Here is a 22,914-nt window from a genome sequence, read left to right as displayed (position 1 = left end):
TAACGGTTAACCCAGCCTTACGAAGGCGATCGAGAACTTCTCGCAGATGATCTAGATGTTCTTCAAAAGTCTCTGAAAATACGACGACATCATCTAAATAGTGATATAAGTACTCGAATTTGATGTCGGAGAAGACCCTATCTAGTAGCCTAGTGAGCACAGCTGCCCCCGTGGGGAGCCCGAAAGGCACGCGGTTGTATTCGTATAAATTCCAGTCCGTGGCAAACGCTGTAAGGTGTTTAGACTCTTCGGCAAGGGGAATTTGATTATAGGCCTGATTTAAGTCCAAGATGGTGAAGAACTTGGCCTTACGAAACCATGAAAAACAAGAATGAAGGTCAGGAAGGGGCACAGATTGCAACACCACCTTCCGATTGAGAGCCCTGTAATCAATGACAGGCCTGAAGCCTCCTTGGGGTTTCGGGACTAGAAAAATAGGCGATGAATACGCCGACTTAGAGGGCCTAATAATACCATCCTTCAACATCTGATCGATAATTTCTTTCAGAGCCTTCATTTTAGGTGGAGATAGCCTATACGGTGGAAACCGAACAGGAATCGAATCCGTGACCTCAATTTTGTATTCAATAAGGTCAGTAACACCAAGAGTATCAGAGAACACCTCGGGAAACGACTGACACAGTTTGCGAATACTATCAGCCTGCTCCTCAGGTAGATGTCTAAGGTCTAACAACATCTCATCCTGGGTAGGCGAAATAGAAGAACATGGCACAGAATTACACTTTAATAGTGGTATTTTACAACTAGAAGCAAATTTGAATGTGCACGACCTAGACTGGAGATCGAGCACAAGACCAGTGTGAGAAATAAAGTCAGCTCCCAATATAATGGGGCAAGACAATTGCTTGGCCACAAACAATTTAATTTTCCATGTAAACTTAAAAATACGAATCTTGACCAGTAAGGAACCTAGAATTTCTAATGGAGATGAATTAGCCGAAATGTATTGAACAGGAGAAGAGACATAGTCAGGAAGTTTACAAACCGATTTCAATTTAGAATACCATTCAGCCGAAATAATCGAACAAACACTCCCTGAATCTAAGAGAGCTGTTATAGGCTCGTTATTTAACTCAATCTTAAGAAAAGGAACAGGTGCGGGGGTATCCGCCGCAATCCTAAGACATTCTTTAGGGCATTCAAAAGATGAATTTGAAGGCTGATCGTTCTCTGCATTTACAACCTGTTTACTAAGGGCTGAGTCTCGGGAAGATGGATTAGTCGACTCAGCCGGAGCCACTAGTCACTTTTTATTATTGGCATAGGTGGAATTTGCACCAGAAGTTGAGCAGGAGGGGGTGCTATTTGAGTTGGGACAATTCTTGGCAATATGTGAGAAAGCCCCACATTTAAAACAGCCTTGTGATGACCCGGCTCCATTCCTTGTCCCACTTGACTTGATCAGCGGACATTTGTTGCGCAGATGGTCAGGCGACCCGCAAGCATAACATTTTACGGGGATTGACTGGTCGGCGAGGTGGAGGCCGAGTGTTACTAAAGGAAGGCGGGGGTTCTTTCGCGACACGCAAAGAATCGGCGTATCTAACTCCTTCCGCTGAGACGGCCAATGCTTCAAGTTCAGAGAAGGTTTGCGGGCACGCCGCGAAACACAAATATGACCTATAGGGGGGTGAAATTCCCTCTACAATAGCCTGTACAATCTGATCTTCAGGAAAATGAAGGGCAAACACCCTAGTATAAAACTTAATGTCCTGTATGAAATCAGCCAAGTTTTCATCCAAGCGCTGTACACGATAATAGTACTTCTGAATAAGGGAGGACCTGGCCCTAGCCGGGATGAAGTTAGCTAGCAAATGGGCATGGAAATCCTCAATAGAAGATTGCTCGGCAATGGCTCTAACTATTTTGTCAGAGAGAATACCAATAGCATACGGATAGATAATTTGCAAGATTTGACATGGAGAAAGAGAAAAAACAAGGGCATGATCCTGAAATTCCACTAGAAATCTTAAAAATGAAATTACGTCACTGGTGGTATTAACGGAAAACTTAGAAATACCTCTGAGCAACATTGCCAATGGATGAGGCAAGCTACTAAACCCGGGTGACATAGTAGGTAAAGGTTTCAATGGCAAAGAAGTTAATTCAGAACGGATGTTACTCAGCGATGCACGGCGTTCAGACTCGTTGTCCAATGGGGCAGAGATAGTTTGAGCAGCGATGGTTTTCCTATTTACTTCTCCCTTAGCAGGTTCTTCCTCGCTACCTACATTCACTATGGTGGGCTGATCAGATTTGGGAGGAACTTCCCCAGTTAACAATTGAGTGACCTTACTAGATAATTCGGAAATATTTTCCAGGAGCTTACTAGCTTCCTTCCTCTGAACGTCATTCAGTTTTAGAGACAACAGATCGTTAACCCTATTCGAAAAATGATATAGCCTGCCTTGCACACGCTTAATTTGATTCGGAGACGGATCATTTTCATCAAAAAAACTAACTACAGAAGCTAGCCCAGTAACATTCTCCGTGATCGTGGAAAGAGAATCGTCAATTTCTTTCTCTCCCAAATTGGGGATGGAAATGGGCAAATCCAGGGACTCTCTAAGCTTGTTAGTGTCTATTGCAACCGTGCCTCCAGATTGCACATTTCTGATAGTTAATTCATAGATCAACTCCTCCTTGCGCAAATAGTTAAGAAGGAGAACATCGCGAGGGCCGGGCATGATGACAGACCAATTTTGAAAAGGTCAAAAAATTCCAGCAACTGAGAAAATGGTTAGAGTTCGGAACAAACAATATTTAGCCGTCAAAAGGGGCTAAATTGAGACCCATTCAACCACGCTCTGCTACCACTTGTTACCGTGTTTTGGTGGTAGTTATGCATGAAAGAAGGTGCTGGGTGGTGAATGGGTCTCAAGCTACTAGAGTGAAATTAATTTTAAAATTTAACAAGGTTATATTTTCTTTTCAAAATTAGGTAACAACAAATGGAACAGGTACTTAGTAGCCGAAACACGATTGACAAATACATTTACATAGGTACCCCATTTGGGGCTTCGAAAGTCAGAAACATAATTCTTGAGCAATGAGCCCAACCTTACAATGAACACCATACAACAAAGGGGCCGAAAACCCCCAAACATGCCAGAAACATCTGCTTCCAATTACATCCAAAAGCCTCCTTGAGGCAGAAACACAATTTTCAAAAAGGGCAACTTCCCCCTAAAATACAAGCCTATCATAGGCCACTCCGAACTCCACCTTTAAGCCGTCCTCAAAGGACATATACACAGGGGCAAAATACCCAACCTACTGAGGTCTGTTAAATGACAAGAAAGTTAATACATGACCTCTAAAATACAATTTGAGAGGAGGCGAATTTGCACTCCTAATACACTTTGCTTAAGACCTACTTGGCACTAGGCCGTTAATACAAGGGCTAATCCCATACTACAGAGGTGACTTAATAGCAATTTACATTACATTACGGAAGGATTGGTTGAGAAAAATAAGTTCACCTCAGGACGATGTGAGTGGGAGCTCGAGAGGGTTAATCACTCTCTACCCCGATATGTCGTTTTAAAAGAGAATATATGAAAAGAGTAGTTACATTTTAGGAAAAGGTTACATGGTTGAACGCTTAGAACCCGCCCCGAAAGTTAAACTGCTGAGCTAGCAAAGAAAGAAGTTATTAATCGGCCATTACCTTGTTGTTGACCGCTGCCGAAGAAAGAGGCGCTTCCCGCCCCCTGCTATGTACTTAACACACTGAAAGATGGAACACAAGTGGCCCGGAGACCCGAAAATCAGCAGTTTATATCATCTCGCGGAAGGTTCTAGGCGTTAGGGGAAAGAAAACACCCTCCCACAAACTCTTTATTGGGTAGGACCCCGCAACAGATTCAAGTTGGGGGAAGATACACCAGATTGGTCAGAAATTAATAGAAGAAATTCGGGATTGGATACATTCATAACAAGGGGAAGAAAGGGGTAAATATTGCCAACTTAAACAATGACAGAAAGAAATTTAACAAAGAACAAACTCTTGAAATTAAATTTTCTCCAAAAAAATTGTTCTTTGACTCCGCACTAGGTTGCACTATTGTAGATCTTCAGTAGTGTCCTCTAGAAGAGAAAGTTCACACTTCTTACTTCAAGCGAAACAAAAACACATCAAAAGTGACACAGTTCTAAAACTCCAAAATTTACAGGTAGTGACATCTTCTGAGAAGGTAGAAAATTAATACCGTCAATAAAGTTCAGACTTCCTCCAGCAGAGGAGTTTTAACTGGCGCGCATTTAAATTAGCGGCGTGGAGGTGTACCACCCGGTACAATAATAATAATAATAATAATAATAATAATAATAATAATAATAATAATAATAATAATAATAATAATAATAATAATGGCATGCAGATATGGCCGTTAAGAATTATTTGATAGAAAGAATATCACATATATTTTTAATGGAAGACAGCCCTAAAGGTAATGTAAGCGTACAGAATTACAAGTTCCATTTGTACTTCTCACTATCATAAGGACACTATTTTGTACTAACTCCGTTTCCTTGCGCACGACTTGTGGCTCAGTAGAAACATATTTATAACCTTTTTGTCTAACAGAGAGTAGTCTTAAGTCAGTTTATGACTATTTTACACTTGTGACCCTCTTGTTCCCAACGTGCAATATAGCGAGGAATACAAAGCTGAAGAAGCCTTTTAAACTGAACTACTCACTACGCTCACTGCCGCTGTTTATAATATGCCACTGCATAGCATTGTGCTTTTCTGTCATTAGATCTTAGACGGTGTGAGAAATTCTGCGTCCTTACAAACTCATTAGCTTCTCCCATCTAGTCCTGCTTTTTTTTTTTTTTTTTTTTTTTTTTTGTATCTTTAAATACAAGGAACGAAAAAAGTGAATTCGTATATTGTGTTTTCAGCGAGTCTGCTTACACATATTCATGAAAAAATAAAAAAAGCTCGTGCCAATTGACTGTGCCGGGATTTAATAGCGCAACCTTAGTCATAAAAGGCGTGTATCTGACTGTTTGAGCCAGGAAAACTAGAACTAGTTGGTTGGTTGAAACTTTGACACACACGCGCGTTTTTATCTTTATTTAAGAGATTGCTTTTAGTAGCCTGTTTTGTTTTTGTTTTTACAATTTGCATTTTAATTTAATTTCGTGTGGCTATTTCTAGCCGAGTGCAGCCCTTGTAAGGCAGACCCTCTGATGAGGGTGGGCGGCATCTGCCATTTGTATGTAACTGCGTGTTATTGTGGTGGAGGATAGTGTTATGTGTGGTGTGTGAGTTGCAGGGATGTTGGGGACAGCACAAATACTCAGCCCCCGAGCCATTGGAATTAACCAATGAAGGTTAAAATCCCCGATCCGGCCGGGAATCGAACCCGGGACCCTCTGAACCGAAGGTCAGTACGCTGACCATTCAGCCAACGAGTCGGACACAATTTGCATTACGTCGCACCGACACAGATAGGTCTTACGCGGCGATTGGATAGCAAAGGGCTAGGAGTGGGAAAGAAGCGGCCGTGTGGAGAAATGTTGCTCTTAAAATTACGAGTAATCTTCAGCGTGAAATACATTTGAAAGGCATTAAAAGGAACCTCTTTATTACCTGTAAAACATCCCACTAATTACAGGTATGTTTCCAGAGACGGTGGGTTATAAAAAGGTAAGAACTTTCCTATCGCAGACCCCGTGAAAAATAAATCACGGATCCCGCTCTGACAAATGAGCTTTGAAATAAAACGAACAGTAAATGCAGCCACCATTCCCATAGGTCCCGAGAGACCAGTGGTGATTATAGCCCTTTGACCGTTATTAGGCCTTGAGTGCTATTTCGTAAGTCAGAAGGTATTGGTAACATAACGGATTGTTGAGGGGTGGATTCTTGTAAGGGATCAGACTGACCAGGATATGGCCTGGGCCCCTGACGGGGCAGATGGTGCCCTTAGTAGGGCAGAGGTTGGAGGAGTCGTTGGAACTCTGTTGCTAGAGGCCAACGGTGAGAGGGGGGGGGGGGGGGGGGCAACATCAGGTGGATGGTCACCCATCCAGTAGGTGACCATTCCCAATGTTGCTTCATAACTAATTGTGAAGAGTGAGCATAATTGTCGGAGGAACGTTAGGGAAGTCCGAGAGAGTGCGGGCGTAACAGGGGGTTAGATGAGGAGTTAACTTCTTGGAACAGGGCGGTGTGTGAGCGGGGGGGGGGGGGATTAGCTGATGATTAGCTGGCGGCTTGGCATAGGCTGGTTAAGGGACGAGAGAAGCTGGAGGAGGAGTAAGTTGAGGAGGGTGGAATTGTCGAGATTTGGCAGGGTGGGGTTTAGGGTAGGAAGAGGAGCTGGGTTCGAGGTGGGGACAGAGCGGTAATGAGGCTGAGGTGGGTGTGTGGAGTGTGTGCGAAAACGAACAGTAAATGTGTTACGATCTCCGTGTATTTGAAATCAAATGTAAATGCAGTGTTCGGTATAATGCCAGATAATTTCAATATTTCGTCACTCTCACCTTCAAGTTTATTTCAAATACGCGAAGGAGTGAACAGTAAATGTGTTACGATCTCCGTGTATTTGAAATCAAATGTAAATGCAATGTTCGGTATAATGCCAGATAATTTCAATATTTCGTCACTCTCACCTTCAAGTTTATTTCAAATACGCGAAGGAGAAATCACGTGCCATCAAGAATGGCAAGCAGCCGTAAATAACAATGAAATGAAAATCCACAGCCTGTTTCCAGTCATTCGACCAGGTCAGGAATGGAATGGAATGGAATGAATGAAGCCCCCATCTAGCGGCGACGATACGAACTGTACCGGCTGTAGAAGCCTGTCGCACTCCTCTGGGGCAATGATTAATGAATGACAGATGAAAAGCCTCCGCTTTGTCCAGCACAAATCTCACATGGAGTGACCGGGATTTGAACCACGGAACCCAGCGGTGAGAGGCCTGCGCGCTGCCGCCTGAGCCACGGAGGCTCTACGGCCGTAAATCCTTGGTCAAAACTCAAAATGCCGGCTTGAGTAGCTTACGCGGTAGAGGCCTTCTGAGCTCAAAATAACGAGTTCTATCTAGACTCAGTTCGGTGGCATTTGAAGGTTCTCGAATACATCAGTTTCATGTCATTATATTTAGCGTCATGTAAAAGAACTCTTGAGGGTCAGGAATGGTTAATGAAATATAAAACCATTAAAATTATTATTACAAAACTCAAAATTGTCAGGGTGGCTCCAGTGATCTCGGAAATAACACGGATAAAATTATATTTTAGGTACTTTTGGTCGTATTCCTCCAGTACAATTAATGTATGGGATGTATTGTGGCGATAATTAAGCTTCAGCAAAGATTGTTCAAGGTTTTTATCATCATCATCATCTGTTTACCCTCCAGGTTCGGTTTTTCCCTCGGACTTAGCGAAGGATCCCACCTCTACCGCCTCAAGGGCAGTGTCCTGGAGCTTCAGACTCTTGGTCGGGGGATACAACTGGGGAGTATGACCAGTACCTCGCCCAGGCGGCCTCACCTGCTATGCTGAACAGGGGCCTTGTGGAGGGATGGGAAGATTGGAAGGGATAGGCAAGGAAGAGGGAAGGAAGCGGCCGTGGCCTTAAGTTAGGTACCATCCCGGCATTCGCCTGGAGGAGAAGTGGGAAACCACGGAAAACCACTTCCAGGATGGCTGAGGTGGGAATCGAACACACCTCTACTCAGTTGACCTCCCGAGGCTGAGTGGACCCCGTTCCAGCCCTCGTACCACTTTTCAAATTTCGTGGCAGAGCCGGGAATCGAACCCGGACCTCCGGGGGTGGCAGCTAATCACGCTAACCACTACACCACAGAGGCGGACATTCAAGGTTTTTAACGGTAAAAAAAATACAGAGCAAGCAATTGCTAAATTATTTAAATGAAAAGTTACGACAAACAGCGTTCGCGTCAAGTTAATTACTAAACATTGAGTTTTCGTGGTCATATTACCAAATTGCGACTCATGAAATAGACTGAATTGTTGAGCAAGAATCTTCATTCTTCCTTTAATTCGAACGAACACTGCTACAAGTCACAAGTTCAAAATTTAATCAAGAGCAATAGCAACAGATTTGTCATGCCGACTGCGTGATCGTGGTATAGATCCGCGGCGAGCTCGCTACCATCCAGAAGGGTGTAGTTTTCGTACTGTCCGCTAGGTAACACTAGCTTATTCAACAAGTTAAGTAAATGGGATGTAGATGCTGCTAGCGTATGCGTCCAGCCGTAATTGGTGATCAGCTCAGCGGAACGGTTCCATCTGCTCTACTTCAGGTCAGCAGAATGCGCGGGACTTTGAGCAGAAGCGGTCAATGTTTAACTCGTCTAGCAGAAAGTGCGGAGTTAATGTTACGTGTTATATAAATTCTTATAGGAGTGAAGAAGTTTTTCTTTGTGGTCTGTGTGCATGCTAAAATAAATGTATTTTCTTTTCGTGTGTAGATTAAATAGCGACCTCTTTAAATTCATGGTGATAACTTGCGGGTACGAGTGACCACTCGTGTATGTAGTTAATGTGTATTTAGACATATCCAAGTGTTTTGACTATTAGTTTAGTTTTTAGTGATACATTTCACACTTGTGTATGGAGTGAAGATTTGTTTTTGACATGTTTCGATCAGTCTCCAACTGAAGATCAGCCGGTAAGTTTGACAGTGCGCGTTTAAAATCCCTTATATTCTCGCAAACAATGCATATCTGTTTGTTTTATTTTTCAGGTGTAAGCATTTAGATTTATCTATATTAGGCTATCCACATATTATGAATGTTACAGTGATACCTGGCTACTAGCTATATGATTTCTTTACGAAATTTAAAACGTAGTAATGTTTTTGACGCACTTGCAAGACAGTGCTAAGAAATCCGTAGTGTTTAAATTTACGCAGCTTTTCGGTCTAATGTTCTACTTTGGAGATGTTTATCTGAAAGCTTTTATCTAACAATGATAACCACAAGCGTGCCGTACTATGCAACGCGTTGTCCGAATTTATACAAGTAATGTGATCAGTGCCGTAATAGTACTGCATTAAGTCTAACTTGTAGTTTGTGCAGTATGACATTGGTTGATTTCTTCTGAGTATTTGTAATACTGATAAAAGTATGCTTGATTTTCTATGTTCCGTGGAACATCTTATAATGTTTTGTGTTTTGGATTAACCTTAAAGTACAGCAAATCCTTCGACCTCGTAGTAGGCCTTCTCGCACCTCTTGATGTGAACGCAACCTGTTAACAATGCTGAAGAGTTTTGCTTGACCGTTTTGTTTGGCAATTGTTAGAAACAAATCCGGTACATTTATTATGTCAGATTTGTTCTATTTCACAGTGATTGCGGATTTATGTGTCTCTTGTAAATATTAATTAACAGTGATTACTGATTTATGTGTCTCCTGCAAATATTAATTAAGTAGCGTAGGGCCTACCTTTGTGTACCTAACTACAATTCCCCTCAAAAAGACCTCTTAGAATATTTATTACGAAGTACATCGGTAGTCTTATGTAATGAACAATGCATAAATGAAAATGTATCCATACATATAAACCAACTCACATATAATTATTTCGTTTGGAAAGGTGTAGTTGGATGTGATTATTTCTTTGATTTTTAATTTATGAATGTTGCAAGCAACATTAGCTCAGTGACTTGGATGATCCACATGACTGACGTTTAAATCCCGATCGATCCGTAGGTTGAGATTTTTATCTCATAAGTCCCGTGGTGTCAAGAAAGGCGCATGGTCTTAAACCAAAACCAAAATGAGCCTGGGTGGCTCCAGCGACGCCAGAAATTCATGGGATAAGCTGAAGAAAGCCGTGACATCAGGTACGGATCGGAAAACGCGAGTACTCGTTTCACATAGGCCTGCGTGTATTTTCGGTGATGCATTTGATTTCCTTTTGTAGTCTGCTATTAAGCAGAGCTCAAGAAATTTCTAAGAAGAATAAGATTTCCTTTCCATGTGCGAGGTTGCTTCTTTGCTCCAGCACCTTTCTCTAGGTCAAAGTAGCTCTCTGCCCCGAGAGAACGTTAATTTCTTGTTTTTAAATACAGAAAGAGGGTCGCATATTTTTTTATTTAAAAATGTACTTACCGTGTATTTTTCCAGTCTTCTTAGAAATACTCAAATTAGCTTTTCAGTAGATTCGTCTACTGGTTGTAACGTTAACGTTTTGACCAATTGTGCCTTTTTTAAATTAATAAAATATCTCAACACGTGGCCGCGATGTTTAAGTGTAGGCATAGATATTTTTTTAAAATAAAAGAACTTGTCCCGAAGACTAATTAATAGTCTATGAATAAAACGCAAGTATTTCAACCCAATTACGGAGGTCGGAGGGGAGCACATACCTCTTCCCTATAAGGAAACACCCTCTTTTCAATTTGGTACGAGAGAAAGTTTTTTTACATCGATTTTCATCTGTCATTTATAATCATAACCTTTACGTAAGATATACTTTAATTTAGAACACTAACTTTACTCTTGTATATTTTGAGTTAATTTCAGAGACGTCGATGTACCGGAATTTTGCCCCGATGGAGTTCTTTTACATGCCCGTAAATCCACCGATAGAGGAATGGCGTATTTGATCACCTTCCAATTTTTGTATCGAACCCGCCAACTTGAGCTCAGGAAGCCAGCGCTCTACCGTCTGAGCTACTCAGCCCGGCGGTACTCGTTTCTTATTGACCCAGGTCTTACCAGCTCTACTTCTTAACGATAACAGGACATCTCATACATCAGCATTTATTATTATTATTATTATTATTATTATTATTATTATTATTATTATTATTATTATTATTATATGTCTATCTCTTAGTCTCGTTGAGGTGAGATTATATGGCATGTTTTACGGCCGGATGCCCTTCCTGCCGACATCAGTTGAGGAGCTAATGAAGATTAAATGATGGCGAATTAAATTGGGTAAGGAGGTGGAAAGAATCAGCTGTGGCCCATGAATAGGAACTGTCCCCGCATTTACCTGGAATTGAAATTAGGAATCCACAGTAAACTATCGTCAGAGCAGCCGTTGGTGGGTTCGAACCCACTCGTCTCCTGAATGCAGATATAGCCGTAGTGCGTTACCACGCTCGTACACTCCGCTCGGTATTGATAGCGAGATGTTCAACCCGTGTTCCGTTTCTCTACGGGGTCGGGTATGAAGTGAGATGAACCTTCGTAGCTAGTTTTACGATCGGATGCCCTTCCTGACGTCAGCGTCATCAGAGGAATTCATTATATAAAATGAATGACGTGATATATGGTAGTATGAAGGGAGAGGGCGAAGCCCGGTGTCGGCACATAACCTACTCCTGTCGAATAACACCAAGGGGTCTGCTCAAGGCTTTACGTCCCCATCTGTCGGACGAAATTGTATACCACAGCCCACCTGGTGGCCATGGTGGCGTTGAAGTCTAATCTGTCTGACACCGTGGTTAGCCGGTTCGAGTCCCGTTGGTCGAAAAAAATTCACCATCAGAATGTTGGCCGGCAGTGTAGGGGAGGTGGCGGTATATATGACGCTGTTGGTGGTGATTCGTCCGTCGGATGGGAACGTTAAGCCTTGAGCAGACTCCTTGGTGCTATTCGACAGGAGTAGACTATGTGCCGGCACCAGGTTTCACTATCTCCCTTCCTACTATCATATATCACGTCATTCATTTCTGATGAGATTGGCGTCAGGAAGGGTATTCGGTCATAAAAGCCCGCTACGACCGATTCATCTCACCTCATACCCGACCCCGTAGAGAAACGGGACAAGGGTTGGACAAACGCCTTAACGATCATGACCATCAGGTGGGCTCGGCTCATTCTTCTTCTTATTATTATTACTGATGAGTTGAGTGGCTCAGACGGTTGAGGCGTTGGCCTTGTGACCCCAAATTAGCAGGTTCGATCCTGACTCAGTCCGGTAGTATTAGTAGAAATATATTTATAATCATAACCATTACCTAAGATGCACTTTATTTTAGAACTCTAAATTTACTATTTTACATTTTCTATTTAAATGCATGTAATGGTTTTATCCGTCATATAACGGTCTTTTTCTTCTTTTGCTACCGCTTTTTCCCACACTTGTAGGGTCGCGGGTACGAACTGCGTCGCACATGTGGATTTAGCCTTGTTTTATGGCCGGATGCCCTTTCTGACGCCAATCGTATTTGGAGGAATGTAATCACTATTGCGTGTTTCTGTGGTGGTTGGTAGTGTGGAATGTTGTCTGAATGTGATGAGGAGAGTGTTGGGACGGACACCTACACCCAGTCCCCGGGCCAGAAGAATTAATCAGAAGCGATGAAAATCCCCGAGCCGGCCGGGAATCGAACCCGGGACCCTCTGAACCGAAGGCCAGTACGCTGACCATTCAGCCAACGAGTGTATCAGTAATATAAGGGTATGGGTTAATACTATACTGTCTCTCTATTAAGTTTTTAACCCGGAGGCTCGTAATATCCTCAAATAGCATCATCAAAGGTTTTACAGTTAGGATGAAAGCGCAAAGATTGATGAAAAATGAAATGGCGTATGGCTTTTAGTGCCGGGAGTGTCCGAGGACAAGTTCGGTTCGCCAGATGTAGGTCTTTTGATTTGACGCCCGTAGGCGACCTACGCGTCGTGATGAGGATGAAATGATGATGAAAACGACATATACACCCAGCCCCGTGCCAGCGAAATTAACCAATTAAGGTTAAAATTCCCGACCCTGCCGGAAATGAACCCGAAACCCCTGTGACCAAAGACCAACACGCTAACCATTTAGCCATGGAGCCGGACGCAAAGATTGATGAGTGTCATAATGAGGTCTACAAGGCATGGTGAAGTAGTTTGCCATTGCTTTCCTCACTAGAAAGTGATATTGCAGCACGACCTGCCCTTAGTACCTTTCATAACATCCAGACGCACTAGTCAAGCTCCGAATGTCCTCCTTCTTTATCTGCTTACACTCCAGGGTTGGCTTTTCCCTCGGACTCAGCGAGGGATCCCACCTCTACCGCCTCAAGGGCAGTGTCCTGGAGCTTCAAACTTTGGGTCGGGGGATACAACTGGGGAGGATGACCGGTACCTAGCCCAGGCGGCCTCCCCTGCTATGCTGAACAGGGGCCTTGTGAGGGAAGGATGCGGCCGTGGCCTTAAGTTAGGTACCATCCCGGCATTTGCCTGGAGGAGAAGTGGGAATCCACGGAAAACCACTTCGAGGATGGCTGAGGTGGGAATCGAACCCCCCTCTACTCAGTTGACCTCCCGTTGACCTAGTACCACTTTTCAAATTTCGAACTCGGGCCACTGGGGTGGCAGCTAATCACACTAACCACTACACCACAGAGGCGGGCTCCGAATGTCTTTACTCACTGAAATAGAAACAATCTATAAGCCTACATATTATTTGGATATTGGATGAATTTAGAAATGGATGATTTCAACAGGTGAAGTTACCTTTGGTTTAGGTCTCGTTAAGGTGAGTGGTCGTTTATTTTTAACATGTTCAATCACTATTAAGAGTTATCATACATAGCAGGTTCCCAGGGTCGTCATGGAATATCGCTATGTAGACATCAATGCCTAGTGAAGTCACGCGTTTTCGAATTACTGTCACTTTCCGAGATGGAATATTTGTGAGCCAGAGCCATATCGCGTACAAGTTTATACCAATGATGCTAGGTATCATAATCTGACGGTAGTGATTTTGTTTGGAGTCGATTTTATTGGTATACATTTCTTGTATGTTAGCATGGAGTACCATACGATAGATGGTTATCACTGATCAGTTTTATTACAGATATAGTCATTTCTGTTTATCTCATGTGAAACTAGATAACCTGCTTCGAAACCTTGACGTTTATCGAAGACCTTGCTTTGATTCCTTAGAAGACATCACGGCTAAATCCGAAAGGCTATCATGTTAATGGAAAACTTTCATCAAATCAAAATAGTTAATAAAATTGTTGCTTGATAAAGAAAATTCTGAACACTGGCATTTAGCTACCTTTTATCGGTAACTGGTTTTGCGTCCTCTACTTAAAATAAATAAATTAAATAACAGCCACTAACTGCGGGTTTTTTTTCTAGTTGCTTTACGTCGCGCCGACACAGATAGGTCTTATGGCAACGATGGGACAGGGAAGGGCTGGGAGTGAGAAGGAAGCGGCCGTGGCCTTAATTACGGTACAGCCCCAGCATTTGCCTGGTGTGAAAATGGGAAACCACGGAAAACCATCCTCAGGGCTGCCGACAGTGGGGTTCGAACCTACTATCTGCCGAATACTGGATACTGGCCGCACTTAAGCGACTGCAGCTATCGAGCTCGGTAGCTGCGTTTTTAGCCTTTGGGTATTTAGTTATCTAGAGTGCGTATGAAAGATGTAGTTAATTCCAGTTGTTGGCTTTGTCTGGTATTTCTCAGTGACTCGGGGTTTGGTACACTTCATAACAGCAGCGCCTGTATCAGAAACATTTCGAATTCTTGAACGAAACTCTTGGTTGTTATGGGGGTACGTTCTACGGTTTTGCCTTGTGCAATTTTTTGTAACACACACTGTATATTTCTTATTCTCTCACGCTTACACACAGGTGACTAGGGAAGGTTTTCTGGTCTGGGATAGAACAAGTATGGTCATTTGTCTCTTTCTTGACTTTGATAATATGAACGTAGTAGTGGTATGGCAGATGGTATTAATGCTGTTCTTTTGGCAACCAGGCCTTGTGATGAGTGGTGCAGGGTCAGTTTTATAGGTGTCTGCATTAACGTGAGCATGGCAGACTGATTGGTATAAACATCGGCTTTCTGGCTCAGTGAAACTGTCTCACTCTTTTTCCTTGTGCGTCTCTTCGGTGATGCCTTGCCTAAGTATGGTAGGTGATGGTAAAGCTCTTGAGGATCCAACCAATCTTCAGACTGAGGAATCAATCTATCAGTCAGCACATAAGCAAGCAAACAAAAACAAACAAACATACATACGTGTAAATATTATATATATATATGTTAATATACTAGCGGAGCCGGCGCCGTGATGTAGGGGTAGCGTGCCTGCCTCTTACCCGGAGGCCCAGGGTTCGATTCCCGGCCAGGTCAGGGATTTTTACCTGCATCTGAGGGCTGGTTCGAGGTCTACTCAGCCTTCGTGATTAAAATTGAGGGGGCAATCTGATGGTGATATGGCGGCCCCGGTCTTGAAAGCCTAGAATAACGGCCGAGAGGATCCGTCGTGCTGACCACACGACACCTCGTAATCTGCAGGCCTTCGGCTGAGCTGCGGTCGCTTGGTGGAGTTTGGTTTGATTTAATATACTAGCTGTTGTGTCCGTCGTTGACGGGTTGGTTTTTGTAATTGTAGCAGTAATGCTATCTAGCGGAGATGAGTTGCAGCATTAGTCAGAGCACGCCTCATCTAATCTATGTATTAAAAACAGCTTTGGCAAATCCGTCCGTCCGTTCTACTGGACCGATTTGCTTCATTTTTATTTTATTCTCTCCTGAAATACCTGCCGGTCAATCAAGTGACAGTGAAAGGTCTTTAAGTTAAGCAAACTTCGAGTAATCATAAAATCAAATAATTAAATTATCACTCCAATAATTACAGGCGAAGGGTTACCCTGACCCGCAATACATTCTGTACTTCGCAGGTTTCTAAGCGACTAACACTTTCATTAATATTCTGATATGTGTAATTTTCATCCTAAGTAATGTAATTGTATGCAGCCTTGTTTGAATACTACCTGTCAATCCAGAGAGTATACACTTCCTCTGATCACGGAAGAATACTATTCCCTGGTAGATGCTCTTTGATTCTCTAACCTTTCCCATCTTCCTAATATATTCAACAGATGGCAGAGCGTTCCTAATAACTTACATGCTGCTAAGAGAAAAAAGTCTACATACAAGCAGACCCCATCATGACATACGCCTTAGACATTATGTGGGAACACCTCTCGAAGGATAACCTACAGTAGCTACACGAGAAAGAGTGAAGGCCATGTATGTTAAAAAAGTTCTCTGCCTGGCAAAAAACGCTCCTTGGAGACTAACCTATGAGCTAACAAGACAACCGTTCTATATACAGTAGAAGAACTCCGTTTAAAAATACCATTGCCTTCCACGCGACAATACCAAGCTTTACACCAAGAACTGCAGGATAAAAAAAGCGAATATATGGATATATTTTTACCAAATAGACGGTATGATTACGTCTGAATAGATGAATTCTGACTGCGAACAGCGGTTTCTCATTAAAGGTCCATAAAACCAGTGAAATGGTCAGGCAAAACAATCTAACTACGATAGGCATAACAAGACGAGTTATCTGACCTGTTTATAACGATTGCTGCTGAGGAGTATTGGCCCTCTAGTAGCAGTAGTAAAGTCAGTGTAATATACTGTAATTGTTGATAATACTTAGGGCCTTAGCTAATTGTAGGCGATCACACTTTATTTTCTTTCTGTTTGGCGATATTAGGGCATTCGAGCCTCCCCCTCCCACTCTAATCGTATGATCCCTCGTTGTTTGAAATATATTTTCGACCTTTTTTACTGTGCTGGTTGAGACAAGAATCTTAAATCTTCTTTTATCTCCTTTCGTTGCTTCTTTCCAGTTACCTTTCTTTCTTTCTTTCTTTCTTTCTTATCTGCTTACCGTTCAGGGTTGGTTTTTCCCTCGGACTCCGCGAGGGATCCCACATCTACCGCCTCAAGGGCAGTGTCCTGGAGCGTCAGACATTGGGTTGGGGGATAAAACTGTGGAGAATGACCAGTACCTCGCCCAAGCGGCCTCACCTGCTATGCTGAACAGGGGCCTTGGTGAGGGATGGGAAGATTGGAAGGGATAGACAAGGAAGAGGGAAGGAAGCGGCGTGACCTTAAGTTAGGTACCATCCCGGCATTTGCCTGGAGGAGAAGTGGGAAACCACGGAAAACCACTTCCAGGATGGATGAGATGGGAATCGAACCCCCCTCTACTCAGTTGACCCCCAGAGGCTGAGTGGACCCCGTTCCAGCCCTCGTACCATTTTTCAAACTTCGTGGCAGAGCCGGGAATCGAACCCGGGCCTCCGGGGGTGGCAGCTAATCACACTAACCACTACACCACAGAAGCGGACTTTCAAGATATCTGGGGACGAAAATAATGAGGATTAAACCTAGTTCTGCGGCCGGATGCCTTCCTGACGCCGACCCTATGTGGAGGGATGTATTCACTATTGAGTGTTTCCGTGGTGGTTAATAGGGTAATGTTGGGTGTAAATGAAGATGTGTATCCAACAGACCGCGTTAGAGGAATTAACCAAACGTGGTTAAAATTCCCGTCCTGACTGGGAATCGAACCCAGGGCAATATGAAACGAAAGCTGCTACGGTGACCATTCAGCTAAGGAGCCAAACATGCTGATGATGATGATGCTTTTGATTTAAAGGGGCCTAACATCGAGGTCATCGGCCGCTAATGGTACGAAGTGAGACGAAATGTTATGACCACTTAAAATCTAGAATCCTCCACTGACCAGATTTGAAAACATGAGGGCGAAGAACGAATGGGTGGATATGAAGTTAAAACAATCAGTGGATCCGACCCGCAATGCCCAACATTCCCAGAAACTAGCGTTAAATAATAGTATTACTGACCAAGGGATTGCGTCTAAAGCATAATACTGAATCGATGATGCTTGTAGTCGAAACGGGCCCAACATCCAGGTCATCGGCCCCTCAAAATGGTACTTATCGCTAGGAAAATAGAACCATGCTATTTGTCATGTTGCGGTACTGATCAAAAGTAGCGTAGACTCGCGGTATTCCACACATTATGGTACTACTCACAGGTAATGAAATTCGCACATGTAACACAGACCTATGATGTTTCGCACACTGCGGCGCTATTTTCAGGCAACGCAAACCTATGGCGTTCCTCACATAAATGCACTAACCACAGGGACCTACACTATACCGTGGTGTTCCTCACACAGTGGGTACTAAGCATAGGCAAGGCAGAACCATGGTGTCGCTAATCCCATGGTGTTGTGCGTATAGGGGTACGAATCGCAGGTACTGTAGAAGCCGCCAACGTACTCTATTCCTACTAACCACAAACCTATTTGGTACTTAACATACCGGTAGTGGTGCTACGAGTAAGTAAAAGCTACCCATGGTGTTCCCCGCGTGGTGGTAAATATCACAAGTAGTTTCATGGTTCTAATAAAATCATCCCTTGGTCGCCCCTTTTAATCGCCTCTTACAACAGGCAGGGGATACCGTGGGTGTAATTCTTCGTCTGCGTCCCCCACCCACAGGGGGTTGGGGGGTTGTGTGTTTGGTCCGCGAGAGGTATGTTATTTCCCTCAAGTCCGCCGGCAAGCCGGTTAGGAGCCAAACATGGGTCAAGAATGTGAAAAGTTCAAAAACTCCAGAAATGGGATTTCTGAAAACAATTTCGAAACACTAAGGAAAGAAAGAACGAAAGAAAAGGAAGTGTGCCATGTCGTTGTAATGGTCTGAGTCTTCATTAGAACCATTCTTGATTCAACATCCGTTTGAAGACTGTGCTAATGCACGTGTTCTTATTACTACATTTTTATACAATTACGACAACATCGCTAGAAGGACACTCTGGGCACGTTGCAATGTTTTAGAAGTTTTGCTCACGAAGTTGAACTTGTCAACTGTGAAATCCCCAGCATCGCAACAGACCCCATGCCCCTGTAGTTAAAGGGACATTTATTAGAGGGACGGAAAGCTAAATATTACTACACATCATTTCTGCTTATGATGGAAGGGAGTGGTCTACGCAATTTCTCACCACACTCTCGACTCGTCACCTGCTCTTCTGAATTTAAGCACAGTTAGAGTTTAGGGTGCTATTAGGTGGAAGTCTGTCAACAAGGTGAGGCACTAATAATAATTGCTTTACGTCCCCGGGTGAGACGCTAGAGGCTAGATTGAGTGTGGGCAAAGTAGGAACTTCGAGAAGTTCCCAACTTGCCTCGTGAACAGTTTACTTATATCGTTCTAGCATAACCTCCTTTCAGTACATAATTATAATGCATTGTTTTGTTTGTAAATATGAGGTGGATGATGGGTCCTTTAGGATAAATTTGTTACGTAACTCGCTTCCGCCTGCGGTTTCGATCGGACGGTCATAATTTCCAGCATAATATGCATGCAGAATAGGATACAATAATATATGCCATCCAACGTGTGGAGAATGCGTGGACAGATGTGTTTTGAATAGCACGACAATATTACGGCGTTATTAAATGGATAAGGGTGGCGGAAGGTACTTTAAATGATTCTTTGAATTATGTGCGAGCATTGGAAGAACGTAACAGTGATGCTATAACAACATCATGTGGAACCAAATGGCCACAACTTTGGAACTATGAACTGACATGCATTGATGTCATACAGGGGCAAACGTCAAATTACTTTTTTTTGTGCCTCCCAATTTCTTTCTAGAGTATTTTTTTTTTTGCATTAAACCCTAAATAGCAGAATTAAACTTCTTCTTAATCTGTTTACCGTCCAGGGTTGGCTTCTCCCTCGGACTCAGCGAGGGATCCCACCTCTACTGCCTCAAGAGCAGTGTCCTGGAGCTTCAGACTCTTGGTCGGGGATACAACTGGTGAGGATGACCAGTACCTCGCCCAGGCGGCCTCACCTGCTATGCTGAACAGGGGCCTTGTGGAGGGATGGGAAGATTGGAAGGGATAGGCAAGGAAGAGGGAAGGAAGCGGCCGTGGCCTTAAGTTAGGTACCATCCCGGCATTCGCCTGGAGGAGAAGTGGGAAACCACGGAAAACCACTTCCAGGATGGCTGAGGTGGGAATCGAACCCACCTCTACTCAGTTGACCTCCCGAGGCTGAGTGGACCCCGTTCCAGCCCTCGTACCACTTTTCAAATTTCGTGGCAGAGCCGGGAATCGAACCCGGGCCTCCGGGGGTGGCAGCTAATCACGCTAACCACTACACCACAGAGGCGGACAAGAGATGCTATATACCCCGTGAAATCAGACAGCAAAAATGATTATTTTTTAAAACATTGGAGCAAAAAGAGAAAAAACGGTCAAGTGGTTAGAGATATTCATTTCTGCACAGTATCAGCGTTCTCTGTTCAACAGTCTTCGTTGTATTATAAGTTGAATATAGCGTTTCTCCCCGACAGTCAACGTTTAACATAGATATTATGGACAAAGTATTAGAGATAGGACCTTCATTTCTTTACATTAATAAATATATTATTATTATTATTATTATTATTATTATTATTATTATTATTATTATTATTATTATTATTATTATTTACCAAAATTGTGATGCAGTAAATTTACGGTATGAAGATGAATAAAGGGTGAGCCCCACGTACACATTTGTGTCTCCATCTAGATATAGGCCTATTAAGAACTTGGTAATTTATTAACATGTTTTGGAAGCGTGCAAGCCTCTGTGGCTCAGGTGGCAGCGCATCGGCCTCTCACCGCTGGGTTCCGTGATTCAAATCCCGGTCACTCCATGTGAGATTTATGCTGGACAAAGCAGAGGCGAGACAGGTTTTTCTCATGTCATTTCATCTGTCATTCATTAATCATTGCCCCCAGAGGAGTGACAAGTTTCGGCAGCCGGCACAATTCTTATCCTTGTCGCTAGATGGGGGCTTCATTCATTCCATTTTTGACCCGGTCGAATAGACTGGAAACAGGCTGTGGATTTTTAAATATTTTTTGAAGGGCATTGATTAAGTTTGATCTAATTCCTCACATTAAATAGGCCTACATATTTGGAATGTTATTGTTACGGTTGCCTTTTCAAATCAGAAGATGGGCTGTATTTAAAAGACTTTGGGGGTCTTCCTGGAATTGTATGAAAGTGATTTTATTTTTCAGTTTTCGAAACACGCACCTTAACTTTATGCAATCCGACATGAATGGCAACCGATAGGAGATTGCAATCTCTGCATACTTGTTGAACACGCATTGCCCACTTGTTGAGTAGCTACGTGCTTCTGGTGGAAACTCAATTTCACCATAATAATCAATGCAATACTGAACGGTAAACACTGTCTCTACGGAGAGAATCCAAACCTCAAGTGAGTAAACACAATCACAAATCAAATTGTCTCAGTCGTAATTCCTTATTAAATTTGTATTCGAATGTCATTCACAGTCCCATAAAGTTGGCAATGCAGATTTGTTCAACTGTCGTCGGGCTCCATGGCTAGATGGTTAGCGTGTTGGTCTTTGGTCACAGAGGTCCCGGGTTCGATTACCGGCAGGGTCGGAAATTTGAACCTTAATTGGTTAATTTTGCTGGCACGGGGACTGGGTGTGTTTGTCGCCTTCATCATCATTTCATCCTCATCACGACGCGCAGGTCGCCTACGGTAGTCAAATCAAAATATCTGCATCTGGCGAGCTGAACTTGTCCTCGGACACTTCCGGCACTAAAAGCCATACGTCATTTCATTTCATTTTTATTCAACTGTCGAAACTAAACTCATTGATGTATTCAGATAATTTTTCCAGTTTGAAAAAAAAAAAAAAAATACAACTTAACGATTAATTTATCATCTAATAATCGTCTGAAGAGCCCGCGTGATTTCTTTCTTTCTGCCTTTCTTAATCGGTTTACCCTCCATGGACGATTTTTCCCTCGGACTCAGCGAGGGATTCCATCTCTACCGCCACAAGGGCAGTGTCCTGGAGTGTGATACTTTGGGTCAGGTATCAAACTGGGGGTGGCAGCTAATCACACTACCCACTACACCACAGAGGCGGACTGATGCTTTTCTACATATATTAAAAATATCGAAAAAGTAAGTTAATTATTTTACAGTTTCTTTTATTTGAGGAAGAATGTCTCTGGTCATCCTCCCCAGTTGCATCCCCCGACCGAGAGTCTGAAGCTCCAGGACACTGCCCTTGAGGCGGTAGAGGCGAGATCCCTCGCTGACTCCGAGGGAAAAACCGACCCTGGAGGGTGAACAGATAAAGAAGAAGAATAAGAATGTCTCGTACGTGACAGTAAGTGCAGATTCCTGGCAAACTCTTATTGCTACGAATAAAATGTATATGAACATTCTTATAGTCCATATTTCAGTTATCCTTGGATTCCAGGTGATATTCTAATTGCATATGACATTTAATCCGTACGCATTGAGTTGTTCACACGTGCGAGGAAAGAAATGCCACAGAGAGAAAATGAGAATTCAAATAATTCTCAGATAGGAAACCCTGACAAAGTAATATTGTTCTACTCCAAATAATGGTATCCTTTTAACTGGACTGAAAGTTAGTAAGAGTTCTCCACCGAGCTCGATAGCTTAACTGCCGCCAGTATCCAATATTCGGGGGATAGTGGGTTCGAACCTCACTGTCGGTAGCCCTAAAGATGGTTTTTTCGTGGTTTCCCATTTTCACACCAAGCACTATCTACTGAATGCAAGCTTACAGCTGCGCGCCCCTAACAGTACGGCCAACTTGCTCGGTAGTGAAGGAAGTAACGTGGAACTCCTTCACTCTCCTCATTTCCCAAGCATGCCTCTTCATTGACGCCTAGGCCATCTATGACAGCTGTTGAGGGTCAAACCAGTCTTCGGGCTGAATATTCTTTTACATACATACAGTGCAATAGATACACAACCTTAGTAAATACCCGAGTTATGTTTATTGATTACTTACCGGAGACCGTGTAGAACTAGCGGTTTTCATGCGCTTCATTACACGTACGTATCTTACGGAATTTGTTGTGGACCTTTACTTTGAAGAACACCGACTTCTTTCACTTGATTATGTAACATCCATTGGTGACATGCATGATTCTTTGAACTTTTTTCCTCTTAAAATTCAATGCGATTTACACGTGTAGATATAATAATAATATTAATTATTTACTTACTTACTTCATA

At 43.0% G+C, this 22,914-nt stretch overlaps 1 protein-coding gene across 3 annotated transcripts in view; it reads left to right on the top strand.

The window, feature by feature from the left end:
• Nucleotides 1-8,303: 8,303 nt before the first annotated feature.
• tws (protein phosphatase 2 regulatory subunit tws) overlaps nucleotides 8,304-22,914 on the top strand; it is a 905,968-nt gene continuing 891,357 nt past the window's right edge. For 2 of the 3 annotated variants that reach the window (XM_067151365.2, XM_067151366.2), the window contains exon 1: nucleotides 8,304-8,677. The gene's annotated coding sequence lies outside the window, so the exon portion shown is untranslated. The remainder of the gene's footprint in view (nucleotides 8,678-22,914) is intronic. The other variant, XM_067151367.2, reaches the window with a different exon arrangement.

The sequence above is a fragment of the Anabrus simplex genome, chromosome 7 (genome assembly GCF_040414725.1).
Source record: "Anabrus simplex isolate iqAnaSimp1 chromosome 7, ASM4041472v1, whole genome shotgun sequence".
In the NCBI taxonomy this organism is placed as follows: domain Eukaryota; kingdom Metazoa; phylum Arthropoda; class Insecta; order Orthoptera; family Tettigoniidae; genus Anabrus; species Anabrus simplex.
The sequence above is the reverse complement of the archived record's forward strand: the minus strand, read 5'-3'. Positions and strand labels throughout refer to the sequence as shown.